Source organism: Camelus ferus, chromosome 3 (assembly GCF_009834535.1).
Source record: "Camelus ferus isolate YT-003-E chromosome 3, BCGSAC_Cfer_1.0, whole genome shotgun sequence".
NCBI lineage: Eukaryota > Metazoa > Chordata > Mammalia > Artiodactyla > Camelidae > Camelus > Camelus ferus.
In genome coordinates this window covers 6703631-6716409 of record NC_045698.1, presented here as the reverse complement: position 1 = coordinate 6716409, position 12779 = coordinate 6703631, and the positions used below count along the sequence as shown (strand labels likewise).

Genomic DNA, 12779 nt, shown 5'->3' with positions numbered 1-12779 from the left:
AATGCTGACACAGGAACCTGCAGCGATGCTGGATCTGGAAGCATCTTACAGCCTTGTCAGTTAGGAATCACATTCGTCTGCTAAAACCAGAACAGAAACCGTGATGGATAAAACAAAAGGGAAGGTTCTTACTTTTTCATGTTATGAAATCTGGAGGTAGCACTCCTGGGCTGATAAGGAGTCTCCATAAGGTTGAGGTTTTTCTTTTTTTCTTTTTTTTTTTTTTTTCTTCAGCTCTACTATCCTTAGCTCATGGCTTATATCCCAAAGTTACTTTCCAAGTCCAAGATGGTGGCTGAAATTTCAACTATCACCATCAGGTTTCAGGCAGGAATCTGGAAGTGGGAGGGAAGGGCTGGAAAGACCATGCCCAGTTAGTTGTTGCCCCCTTTTATGAAACCTCTCCTGGAATCCTGTGGACTTACATCTTATTCGTCATGGCTAAGTTCCATGGTCAAACCTGGGTGCAAGAAAAAAATTCTCTTTCAAAGCCAGGCAGATTGCAATTTAAATACAATCAGGAGGTCTGTGTTATTAAGGATGGGGGTGGGGGGTTGCTGTTTGCAGATGATGACTGGGATGTAGTGATACAGACCCGGGGGTGACAGGGGGACCAGTAAGAGGAGGCATTGGTATTTTCGGTGAGAGAAGTTGACATTCTGAATTAAGGGGACAACTATGGGACTGGAAAGGAGGGTCTGAAATGAGATTTGGCAGACGGGTGACAGCAGCCTTGACAGCTCATCTTCCAGCTGATTTGCTTCAGGAGACACTTTGCCTATTGGTTTAATTTCACTTAGAAGATATTCTTTTCATTGAACTCAAGGTCATTATGTGTTAATCTCCCTGGTAAATGATGGAATACACTAAGACAGACGAATCTGTGTTTCTAAATCCACGTAGGATCAGCATTACTTTTGAAAATATATTTCTAAACATATTTATTTTCCCCCAAAGCTCTATTTCCAAAGACAGAAGAACAGAGAGGACAATAATAAGTATTAAACATATTTTTTTTAAAGTACATCTATTCTTTGCTTATAGATACTCAAGGTATACACAGCGCTCAAAGTCAGAAAATTACTCTCAGGAAACCATACAAATGCTTTATCTCCATGCTGCAAGTCATTTGCATTTCCTCTAGAAATTCCAAAAATCTTCTACACTTGGCATTTTTTTCTTCTCCCCATACCACACTTAAAAAGAGATGACTTGAGGTATTTTGAGCATATTATTTTATTTTAAGGAAACTGGGTTGCTAGAAAAATATATCTAGAAATTTAACCATAAACACAAGGAAAAAATACACTCAGATTTCTAGACTACTTTGACCTTCTGGATACATAGCTGAAGTAAAATAACAATGTCTTTTATTAATAGGCCCTTCCTAAAAGTGAGGTTAATTATGCAACTTTTCTAAGTCAAAAATAAGTCAGCATTTCTTGTTGAATATATGCTCTGGCTGTTGTATCCTTGAGTTTGCGCTGTGGTTCCTAGTGGGTGGATTTTAAGTAGGCTGCTCCCTTCAACGTGGCTGTGAGGTCTGGGAAGGGGGCTTTCACTTGTGGAGTGAGTTCAGGAGAGCTCATAGGTGAGCAGATCTCACCCGGATGGGGCCAGGGCCAAGTCACTCTGTGCCATCCTGCACGGAACAACCAGGAGTGGCAGAGCGTGTTCCCCTGACCAGACCCGGGAAGCCAGAAGTGGGCCCTGGATGGACTCAGGTGGAAACTCAGACTTTGGAGAAGGGGACAAGATGGATTGTCCCATGCACCGACTGGCAGGCTGCTGGTGTCCTTGTGGTTGACCTGGTCCTTCCATTTAAGTTCCAAGAACCTGCGGTTTGTCCCATGCTTATTAATGCTCATTCTCAGATGTGCCGTACTATTTTCTTTCTATTCTGTCCTAGTTTCTGGGCTGCTCTTTTGGAACAAACCTGGTCTGCTTACCTCTGCCAGGACAGTGGGCTGCTGCACTAAAAGTGGGGTGAGCATTTCCTGGGTGAAAAAAAAACCCTAAAGAGTTTCTGGTGGAGCTCAAGGGATGCAGGGAAGAGCTGATGAGTCCCTGAACTCAGCCCTCTTGGTGATTCTTCATCTGTCCAAACCTTGGGGAGCAGCACAGTGTCACCTGTAACCATAACCATGGGTCTTCCAAAGACTTAAAATACATGAACAAGAAATAGGACTAGGCAATTTGAGTGGGGCATAAAATGACATATCTTTTTACCTATGTCTGGCCATGTTAAGAAAACAACTGATGGGGTCGATCAGATGATCTAGCACTTTTTTGTCAATTCTTGGATGCCATGGATATAAAAGAAGAAAAACAGGACTGAAAAGAGAATACTTGAGGATGAAAACTGTAATGTGCCCTGGCTCTCTGGTAGGAAAATCCAGTTAAGATGTAAACATCCAGAACCACGCTTTCCGGGCTGAGGTTTTTCAGGATATTAATACAAGCTCGTTGCATCCTAAGGCTCACACATGGCAAGGGTTCCTTTTAAGGTCACTTGCGAGCCACAGCAGCATCGGGATCTCTTCTGGGAGCATCCAGCATCCAGCAGCGCCCTCCCTGCTACTCTCCTCTGAGGGGGCAGTTTAACCACATGGCTAAAATTCAAGCACAAGGGAGGGAAGTAAAGACAAGACAAAATCAGTTACTTATTTTGGAGACATAAGAGATCCTTCGCATTTCAGCACAGAAGTTGAGGTGAATCAGGAAATGGATGGCGTTTTTCAAATCACATGAATCAGCGCCCCAGGATTCATCATTTTCACCAAATGTTTGGTCAGTTTTCTCAGTCTTTTATGTGGTCTGCATGGCTAACCTAATACAGCATAGGTTTAACACAGTTATGATATTATTTTTAAAAGAAGAGAACCAGACAGTTTGGTTTTGAAATGATCACCTCTAGTTTTGAATGTGATGAGAAGTGACAATGTCAGGAGTTCTTCAGGGAGCAAAGACTTTTCAAAGGAAAAAACCCCAGAAATTTCATTTGGAAAAAGAAAACACCTGTGGATTCTATGTTAATAAGCTGAGTTGTCGAGAGCCTACTTTCGTGCTGGGCCCTGGGTGAGCAGTTCACTTAACGCCACCTTCTTTTTCCTTTAATGCTGACAAAGGACACATGTGCCAGCAGGTTTATTTAAGCTCCTGGGGAAGAGACTACAGCTCAGAAAAGTTCAGGAACTTTCTCCAGGTCACAAGGCAAAATCATGACAGTTTGAGTTTCACTTCAAACTAAGGATGTACCCTAAATGATTATTTGGTTTCTCCTACTCTTTCTTATTATTAATTAGTAAATCATTATCACTAAAAATACATATTTTAAAAATGCTTCAGTGGAGCCTCTAAACTGCCTGTAAAATTGACTCCCCCCCCCAACCCTGCAACATGCACGTAAAGTTACATAACTTACTGAGTTAAATGTCATGTTATCAGCCCTCCTGGGTTACGGCGTAGAAAGCTATTTTCTTCCCACTGCTTAGCTCTCTACACGCCGAGGATTTTTCTGCAAGTGTACATGCCTTTAACTGGAGTGTCAAGGGGTAAGCTCAAGGAGCCAGACACACTTGGGTCCTAATTTTCATCTCCCTTTGCCCTGGTGGCTGGAGGCTCCACAGGTCTACCCACTCATCCAAGAACTGCAAGGTCAAGTGTAAGGCAATGTCCTCCCCCACTCTCCCCCTCCCCAGGAGCAGCCCCACTAGACCTTGGCTGAGACCAACTAGAGCTTCCTCCTCCCAGGAGGAGCGCTGGCTCCTGGGCCTCTCTGCCACGTAGGCGGTAGACCTGGAACGTCAGGAATGGAGCTAGTGCTCCACGTGCCAAGCACAGAGGAGAAGTGTTAAGCTTTTCATTAAGGCCCCAGGAGCCAGGCGGCTGCCAGGCACCAGGCGGAGTGCCCCCAGCACAACCCAGGGAAGAATGCCGCTCAGGGGCCCGCCCAGCCACAGACATTTCCTGTGGACGTCTTAAAGGAAATCCGAGTGAGGCCTTGAGTACCCACAGCAGCTCCATCACCGGTGCTACAGAGAAACTGGAGACCTGAGGCTGGGCTGAGCTTCCATGGAAACCTGCAGAACTGCTTTCCTTTAATTCTTTCATTAAAAAAATACTTCCAGAAAATAAAGACACATCCATTTCAATTTGTATTGTCCTTTTCTTGGATGTGCCTGGCTACTGCAGGAGCCATGACACCTCGCAGCCAGTGATGGAGTCTCTGCTTCAGAGATGAGCTGATGGCACAGTTATGGGCACACTGGGCCATTCCCAGCACCACCAATCCCAAGAACCCAGCGCTGGCTCTGGAGCGATTATGTGACAGTGGGCCATAAGGGTTCCGTATGTCACTGCAGTAAGATGGCAGTGGTAGGGGAGTTAATGAGTTTCCTAATGCAAGGGAAACTTGAAAGCCATCCTCTGAGGCCAAGATGGAGAAAAAGGGCCCAGAGAGACTGTCCCCCATCCCCATCCAGAAGGAAAAGGTCAGGCGCGGCCCTTCAAGGTTCCATATGGAAGTTTTTCAACAAAGTATCAAATTCTAGGAGTCTTGAAAAGTACTTTGCTTTCCAATTACAAATCATTTCCCCTGAGTACTTGCTCGATAAAGTTGAAAGACACAACAAAAGTGCAACAAGTAACATTTGCCCTGTAATCGGAGAAGCTGACTTTGTCCGTCTGGGGGCTCCTCTCTCAACGCTCAGCGTGGCTACTTGAGGACCCCCTGACCTGCCTCCCCGTTAAATTTCTCTAATTTAACTCTGCTGAAATTGACCCGACCTAGCCTGGAGGTGCACCCCCAAATTGCTCCTCTAAGAACCCGCAGCAGCTTCCTCGGTCTTTGAGAAGTTTCCAGCTCAGAGCACGTAAGAGGATGTCACTCAAAAAGAACAAAATCACAAACTTGGAGTCGGGAGGACCCGGCTGTCCCTGCCCACCCCCACCACACGACCGGATTCCGCCGGAGGACACGCACGTACCTGGAGTCGAGGCCATCAGAGTGGACGCGCCACGTCTCGGGTCTCGCCCGCGCTGCCTCCCGCCCTTTATACCGCACCCCCTGGCCCCCCCCAGCAGCCACGTCTGTGCGGCGGGACGGGGGGCGGGGAGCCACTGAAGGTCTCTGCGAGGCTAGGGGAAGGGAGTCCCCGAAAGTCCAGGCTCGTGCTCACTCGCACTGAAGAGGAAGGAGTGGGGCTCCTGGAGTCCAGGGGACCCCCCGGGAGCGGAGGGGGTCTGGTCCGGGGAAGGGGCGGTGTCGGGGGAGGGGCCCAGGGAGGTCAGGCGCGGGGTGGGGCGCTCGGGTTTCACCCGGGCGGGGAAGGGGAGGAGGCGGTGCGGCGGCGGGGGCGGGGCCGGGGCGGGGCGGGGGCGGGGCGAGGCGGCTTCGCGCTCCCCGCCTGTGCTCCCCGCGCCGCTCTACTCGCCGGGAAGGCGGCGCCGGCGGCGGCTGCTCTCGCTTCGCCTGCTCCCGCGCGCTGTGCTCCTGCCGCGCGTGGGCTTCGCAGCCCCCGGCCGCCTGCGCCCCTGCCCGGCAGTGGCCCTTAACCTCCACCTCTTCTCCACAGCGGCGGCCCCGCCCTTGTGGCCCATCCCCGCGGCTTCAGCACCCAACTTTGCCTCCTCACCCTTCGCCCCCGCTGGGCGCGAACCTGCTCACCACCCGTCCGGCCGTGCGCCCGGGGACAGTGCGTCTGGCGCGCGAGCCGGCGCCGCCAGCACGGAGCACAGCGAGTTGGGGGTGACTCTGTGGAAGTGGCGGGGGTCGGCAGCCGCTGCCTCGACTTCCCTCTCCGGGCGCTGAAGAAGAGCCTCAGAGCTGCTCCGGGCCCCAGGCGCTGGATGACTGGCACGGGGAGAGCTCCGCACACCTGGTGAGCGACCCCCTGTCCTGATCCTGCGCGGCGGTGGCCGCAGCCCCGACCGAACCGCGTTGGGGCCAGGACCTGGGGGTGGCAGTGGTCGGCGGGTGGGTCTGTGGATCTCGGGCAGGATCTTTTTGCAGGCACTGGGCAGGGGGTTGCACGTACAGGATTAGGACTACCATCAGCGCGGGGGCTTGTAAGTGGGCAGGAAGTTTGTGTCTGCCTTTAACGACGGCGAGCGTGCAGAGATAAGGAGCAGAAGCAACCCGGTGGGCGACCCGGTGGTGGGAGAGAGGGGACCGCTGCCCGACATCTCCGGAAGATGAGCAGTGGAGGTCTGTGCACGCACCCGGCGCGTGTCTCCGCTCCCATTGTCGGGAGCGAATGGCAGGGGTCCCGGTGGCCGGGACTTAGCAGCCCTTTTGCCGCTGCCTGGGTCAGGGTTCTCCTGGTCCAGTTACAGGGGCTTTGCGGTGCCCGCGAGAGACGTGGAGGTAGTGGGACTTAGGCTCAACTCCGCCAAGCCCTTTGATTAATGAGGGAGACTGAGGCTGGCGGCCACCCTTAACGCCGCGGCTGGGGATGTGTAGGCCTGGGGAACCAATTGCCCGGTGGGCTGCAGCCAGGCCAATTGCCTTCTGCGGGCATCTCTCCGCCGCTCCAGGATTTCGCATCCTCTGGCTCAAGGTTTCGGAGCCGGAGGTAGATCTGGGCCCTGGCGGGTACTGATCCGCCCAAGATGTGCGGGGAAAACGCTGCCGAGTAGGGGTCTCCCCGGGATCGCTCCCCGCAGCGCCCCGTGCCTGGCCGGCGCAGTCAGATCCTGATTCCCCGGGCTTTGGCGGGAAGCGCGTTCACCTCCTCGCCCTTTCCTTGCTTTGTACCTGGTTGCGGCTGTTTGGAGTTGGGATTTAACTTTCTTGCGCTTGCGGCGTCCCGGGGATCCCCGGCAGGGGGCGCTGAGAGCGAGCGCTGGAAGGGAGCGAGAGGATGCTAGGAGCAGTTGCTCTGTGCCGGTGAGTGGGTGGGGGTCCTAGGCAGCAAACACCAGGACCAGGCAGATCTTGCAATAATTTCATAGAGGTAGAGGGTGCCGGGGAGCTGATCTCTTGACCAGAGAGAGTTGTCAGCCTTGTTACAAGAAGGGACCGGAAAGATGGTTGCCAAACTCAAGTCCTTTAAATAGACTCCTTCCAGAGACAAACGTATCCCTGTAAACTTTTCCTGTTTGTGAGTTTGTCTTCCCTACTGTGACCCTTGTGTTTATTCAAAAAGAAATAAAAATTGAGTGAAGATAATGTGAATTATGTTTAATACTGACATAAAGTTCTCATCAAGAGCATATTGTTTAAAATGACAGGAGGTACATATGATTGTTAAATTTTTTTTTTAAATTGAGGTTTATGTTGAATTTTGTTTTTAAGGAAAACAATTGAATGTCACAGTCAGCTTATCCAGAAGGTCTCTGTCATGATGGCCAAGTTTGGAAACAACAGACATGTTATTATTATAGAGTTAGTCTTTCCTAAGGAGATGCAGAAAGACAAAAACAGACTTTACTAGGGAAGATTTTTAATACCTAATTAGGATTGCTAAATTAATTGTTAATTCATGCCAGTTTCATTATTGAAGAGAAGGTAAAGTTTATCGTGCACTAGAGTGGCCAGTTCACCATTTTATTCAAGCAGATAATACCTTAAGTTGTGTATCACTTAAATCACTTTTCTTGTCTATGTTGTCTTTAAGGAAACAGAATTTTGTACCCCAAAAGATTTTTTTCCATGTATGTCTTAAATGAAAAAGCAGTCCAAAATATAACTACTTGGGTCACTTGAAACAGATTTCTTTTTCCTTGAATTTCTTTCCTGAAAAAACGTTGCCGTGAAATAGCAGGTCATCCACCGTGTTGCCCTGGTCACGCTGATCATTTGCATACTCGTGGAACCGCAGGGTTGATGAACTGTACATGTTTTTACACGCTTTTAGCTGATATGTAGTTTTCTTAACAAGGAGAAGATGGATGATGCTAATCATTTTATGCTTTTTACAAATTGCACTAACTTATTTGGTTGTTTTAATGGCTAACAGCTGCGAGGTTCCTGCTGAGAGCAAAGACTTTGGTCTCCTGGGTGGTAAAGCTTGCTTTTGTCCAAAAGAAGTTTTTGAGATGTTCAGAACTTGGTAAAAATAAACCTGTGTTCTTCAGTGCCTTTTCCTCTTAAAATTGTTTCTTCTCCACGTCTGGATAGTATAGAAAGGTACAGAAGTCGGCTGTGGGAGCAAGGTGACTATCCCCACGTTCACGTAAACTTTTGCTTAAGTTTTGGAGAGTTTGTAGAGCTTCTGAATTTCCATCCACGCTTTGCAGCAAGAAATCTTGCTTCACTTTCTTTTAATTTGTTTTTAACTGTGTGTACTTTGAAGAGTACAGTTTTGGGGTTTTGTTTGTTTGTTTGTTTTTGTTTTTTTTGTAGCAGGAGGTGGGGAGGTAATTCAGTTATTTATTTATTTATCTTTTAACGGAGGTGCTGGGGATTTAACCCAGGACCTTGGGTAGGCTGAGCACCAGCTCTACCACTGAGCTACGCCCTCCCCCTTGCTTCACTTCAGACTGTTGATCAGAGATGTGGTGTTAAACACAACAAACTTCTCTCTGTACTGCACGCTAAATGCTCCAGATAACAGATGTCAGCTCCTTGGGACTCTGTCATATGCTCCTGATACTAGAGAGAGCTGCTTAACGGGACCATTACATTGTTTTTATTAAGTTGGTGGTGACTTTGAATGATTCCAAATGTCCATTTTTGTTGTTGTTGTAAAGTCACTGAAATTGAGGCTTTGCTTCTGATACACACACCTGGAAGTGGGTGAGGGGGAAACAGAACTTCGTTAAATGTCCAGCCGAAGGTCTAAAGGTGTTCCATTACATACACAAGTAATCATGAACTCTAGAGTTCACTAAGATTAGAACTAATCCTAAGAAGAGGTTTGGGTTACAAATCCTATGGTTTGCGACACAGAACAAGTTAATTAGTTTAAAATAGAGTCAAGGAATCCATTTTTGTAGTAGTCTATGCACAAGTGTTTGAGAGAAGTAGCCACATCCTGCAGTAAATCCTCCATAATTCTTGACTCTAAAATTATACCATATTTGTATTTTAAAATGTTTCTAAAATTGTTGCTATAGCTACTTAGACAAATTGCTTAGGATATAATTATAACCACAAGGTGACAAATTTTTATGTTTTTATGTTTAGTGTTAAATAATTTTTAAAATGTAAATTATGGTGTCTAACAAATTGAGTTACACAAAGGTACAAAGTGTGTAGTGTGGGACCTTGTGCATTTCTGCCCACACTCATCTATTTGCACATTTATACAAAGAAAGTGAACTATTTTCTTGAGTCCTAAAATGAGTACGTATATGGACTTTAAGTTGTTTATACTGTCTTTGTGTACTGTTGTTGGTAACATAGACATTTTCACATATGTCTGCAGCAACCTTTTAAAACTGAGGTGCAGAAGTTTTGTTGAAAATTTCTGTTTTTTGTCACTCTGATTGCTAGCCTTGTAGACATGATCTGCTGTAGATAGGGGGCAATCTGCTGTCTCTTAATTCCTGCACAAATTGGTAGCATCATCGAGATAAATTCAACAGGTGAGGAGTAGCTAACTCATCGGGAAGCAGTTTGAAAAAGCAACTTTTGATGTGCTTGATAAATACATCACCGATTTCTTTGATGACTTTATCAGGTTCTTGTTATCTAGATATATAGAATCAATTTCTAATGGCAAGAAAAGAAGAGAAAAATTAAAGTAAGCTAGAAAATACATAGATAAAGTAGTTTTGATTCAGGATTTAAGCCAAACGGAGCAAAGCAAACAAAAACTTGATCCAAGAAAAGGTTGTGTGTAATAAGTAATTTATTATAATGTACTGGTATTGACACAGTTAATCTTTGTCATCTAAAAGTTCTAGAGCTAAGGAAACTTGACTCTGAATTTCATAGTATTCTGAAGCAACTTCAAAGACAAGTTATATTTCCCTGGGGCAAGACATTTAAAATAGGATTAACCCAACCATGGGCTCAAGAAAACAGAAACTCTTCTCAAAGGAGTTGCTGTTGTCTTTTTCTTTTTCTTTTTCTTTACCTCTTTTATTGTCCAGGATTAATGGTTATTTGACAGGAGCAAAGATGAGCACTTAACTTCTGTTTCCTAAGTTTTAAAATGTATTAGGATAGTATTGCTGCATTTGGAAAAAATTAAATGGTTCTTTACTCTTTTTTCCTCACGTATACTGGAATTGGTTTCCTGATTAGTATTGAAGAACACTGCATTTTAAAAGAATATAAAGTTTTAGAGAGTGAATTGCTTTTATTTCTGAAAGGCTATGAACTCACTAATCTTTATCTTCCCATCTGTCCTTCATTACTTGTCACCGTATCTCTGTGGGATTGGCTTCCCTAGGGTTCCTGTAGCAGAATGGGGAGGTACACATTGGAACAATTTTATTTTATGTTGCATTTTCATGTACATTTGGGAGTAGATCACATTACTGCAATAGGTAATTCAATTACAGATATGTATGATAAATAACCAGAAGACTGATGCTATCAGAAGACAGTTCTCCTGCAGAAATAAAACTGTATTTGCTGAGATGTGAAATTAAATAAGTTCTAGGCAAGTGACAGTCAGGATTGAGCAAGGGCAAATTGTGCACAGGAAATAGACCCTCTTTCAGTCAGTTCAAATTCACCCAACATTTGGCAATGATGTATCATGTGCCCATGCAGAGAAAAGCAGAGCCAAAAAAAAAAAAAAAAAAAAAAGAAGAAAAATTCTGCTAAGCCGTTTCCCGTGAATTGTCTGCAAAATCATCAAACGGCTAAAATTTCTTGGAAGAGGTACGTTCCTCACAAATTGACTCCAAATTCAATTCCATACAAAGAACTTCCCTTTCTGTAAAAAAAAAAAACAAAACCTGGGGATGTGATACATCTTGGAGAGGGCTTCTGAAGCTGTGCTCAGCCAGCCACCAAGGATGCAGCTGACCCGCTGCCAGGACTCCTCCAACACGCTGTGCCAAGAGAGTGCTCCGAACGGAGGCCAGGGACATTTATGGCTGGACGTCCTGCAGCCAAATGGGTTTTAGAATCCCAGCTGGCTTCTGTGATTCCTCTTACAGGGCCGAGATTTAGATCTGCAGTAAAACTTTACCGATTGGGAAGCTGAGAACACTGTTTGTAACTGGTGGCATAAAGCAAAAATAATTGCTCTGGATGTGAAACTTCTTTGTTCAGTAGACACTGTCATTAAGCCATTGCTCATGCCAGGTGATGTACAAGTAGGAACTGAGGAAGAGCTTGCTTCTGAGACGCCTGTCGTGTCAGTTCCCTTGTGTGCTGGCTGTGGACTTGACTTTGGGAGAGTTGTTCTGGGGAAGCTGGGTAGAATAAGTGCCAGAAAACTGGGCTTTCACAGAGCTGCTCGTCTAATGGGGCGGGGCAGGCGGGAGAAGCCTCAGCCTCCAGGGAAGCAGGCTCTGGCGAGGGAGGGGTCCCCAGGGGACAGGCCGGCCTGCTGTGCTGGAGAGATGGCGGTGGCGGTGGCGGTGGACGGATTCCAGGACAGCTGGAGTGGGTGGTGAAGGCAGCAGCGCTGACAGTGGCGTGACCGTCCCTGCGTGATTCAGGGCTGTTGGATAGAGGTCCTGTGGGGGCCCTGCACAGAGCTTGAGGGGGCAGTGTGTGGATGGCCTTGGAGATGGCCACGTGCCCGCATCGCCTCTGTGGGTCCTCCCAGAAGCAGGTCCTCCAGAAGAGAAAAGGGAAGGTGGAGTTGGGAAGCTGGATAGGACTCTCGTGACGAGAGTGGTGAGGATGTTGGTTACCAAGGTAGGGGCTCAGGAATGACAACACAAAACACATCCCTTGAACTAAGTTCTGACCAGGAGATCAGGTTGAGGGAGCTGTTTGGATGCAGTGACAGAACCAAGCAAGCAGGACTAGCTGCCTGCGAGTGAGGGTCCAAAGCTTGTCAGACGGCTGCTGCTTAGGACCGGCCCGGGGGCCAGGACCCTGCAGCGGGACAGAAGCCATTCTGGCTGTGGGGGTGGGGCAGGATGTGCTCCTGAGGCTGGGAAACTGGGGGAGTCCTGTTGACCTTGGCTCCCTGACTGCACTTGGCGCTGCTGCTGTCCCTCCCTCCTGGCTCCAGCCCCTCCAGCCTCCTTTCCAAGCCCTTGCCTGTTCTCTTCCTTCTGCATTTTGCTTGAAGGCTCACGACTTCCAGATCTTGCTGCTTTGAGGGCTTTTGCTCAAATATCCCTTCTTCAGCATCACACTAAGACAGCATCCCTGCCCTCTTTCCTCCAAGTCACGCTAAGACAGCATCCCCTCCCTATTTCCTCTCTTCCTCAGCCTCCTCTTTTTCCCTTGGTAGCATTTTGCGTCAGACCAACACACTGTATTTTTTAAAGTCTTTCCCCAGTAGAGACTGTAAGCTTGGGAGACGGACTCTGCCATTGGTCAATCTCCCGCGCCTAGAACGGCACTTGGCACACAGGCTGCTCTCGGTTCATATGTGGTGGATGAGTGAACGAATCAGTAAAGGCCCTCGTGTAGTGTACAAAGAGGACAGACCACAGTGTAGTGTCCTGGAAAAAGACTGTGGCTTAAACGAGCCTTTGGGAGCTAACCATGGATGCTAAATACAGTTTATAGTCTTTATACAAATGGAGAAAATGTTTCCAATACTCTCAAACTGATCTGTTACCACAGTCCTGAAATACAGATGTCTTTGTGAGCCGAGGACCGTGTACTTCATCTCTCCTAATACAGGGCTGCTTGTCCCGTTGTGAAAGCTTGTTCAGTGAGGGGATGACCTTGCTGGACTTGGAGATTA

General features: G+C 47.3%; 1 protein-coding gene, 1 long non-coding RNA gene and 1 other non-coding gene across 5 annotated transcripts in view; 1 reads left to right on the top strand and 2 right to left on the bottom strand.

The window, feature by feature from the left end:
• Positions 1–995: 995 nt before the first annotated feature.
• On the bottom strand, positions 996–5304 carry LOC116660438. Its single transcript, XR_004315960.1, has 2 exons — positions 4989–5304; positions 996–2612 (listed from the first exon to the last, which is right to left on the bottom strand). It is a non-coding gene; the product is annotated as an uncharacterized LOC116660438 (long non-coding RNA).
• Positions 2712–2781, bottom strand: LOC116662868. Its single transcript, XR_004318956.1, has one exon. It is a non-coding gene; the product is annotated as a small nucleolar RNA SNORD123 (small nucleolar RNA).
• Positions 5305–5419: 115 nt separating the features above from the next.
• The window catches only part of SEMA5A (semaphorin 5A), a 444249-nt gene continuing 436889 nt past the window's right edge, over positions 5420–12779 (top strand). For 2 of the 3 annotated variants that reach the window (XM_032469911.1, XM_032469912.1), the window contains exon 1: positions 5420–5882. The gene's annotated coding sequence lies outside the window, so the exon portion shown is untranslated. The remainder of the gene's footprint in view (positions 5883–12779) is intronic. The other variant, XM_032469908.1, reaches the window with a different exon arrangement.